This window comes from Terrapene carolina, unplaced genomic scaffold, assembly GCF_002925995.2.
Source record: "Terrapene carolina triunguis isolate 2854851 unplaced genomic scaffold, T_m_triunguis-2.0 Scaffold675, whole genome shotgun sequence".
Taxonomy (NCBI): Eukaryota; Metazoa; Chordata; order Testudines; family Emydidae; genus Terrapene; species Terrapene triunguis.
The window spans coordinates 174974-175249 of record NW_020665026.1 but is presented as its reverse complement, the minus strand read 5'-3'; positions in this window follow the sequence as shown (position 1 = coordinate 175249).

The following is a 276-nucleotide window of genomic DNA, read 5'->3' as shown; positions in this document are numbered from 1 at the left end:
GGTCCCGGCCAATTCCTGCCCTCCAGTGACACCCGCCCGGCTCTGGGGCAATTCCCGCCCTCCAGTGACACCTGCCAGGCCCCGGCCAATCCCCAACCTCCAGTGACACCTGCCTGGCTCTGGGCCAATCCCTGCCCTCCAGTGACACCTGCCTGGCTCTGGGCCAATCCCCACCCTCCAGTGCCACCTGCCAGGCCCCGGCAAATCCCTGCCTCCAATGCCACCCGCTAGGCCCCAGGCCAATCCCTGCCCTCCAGTGATACCAGCCAGGCCCTG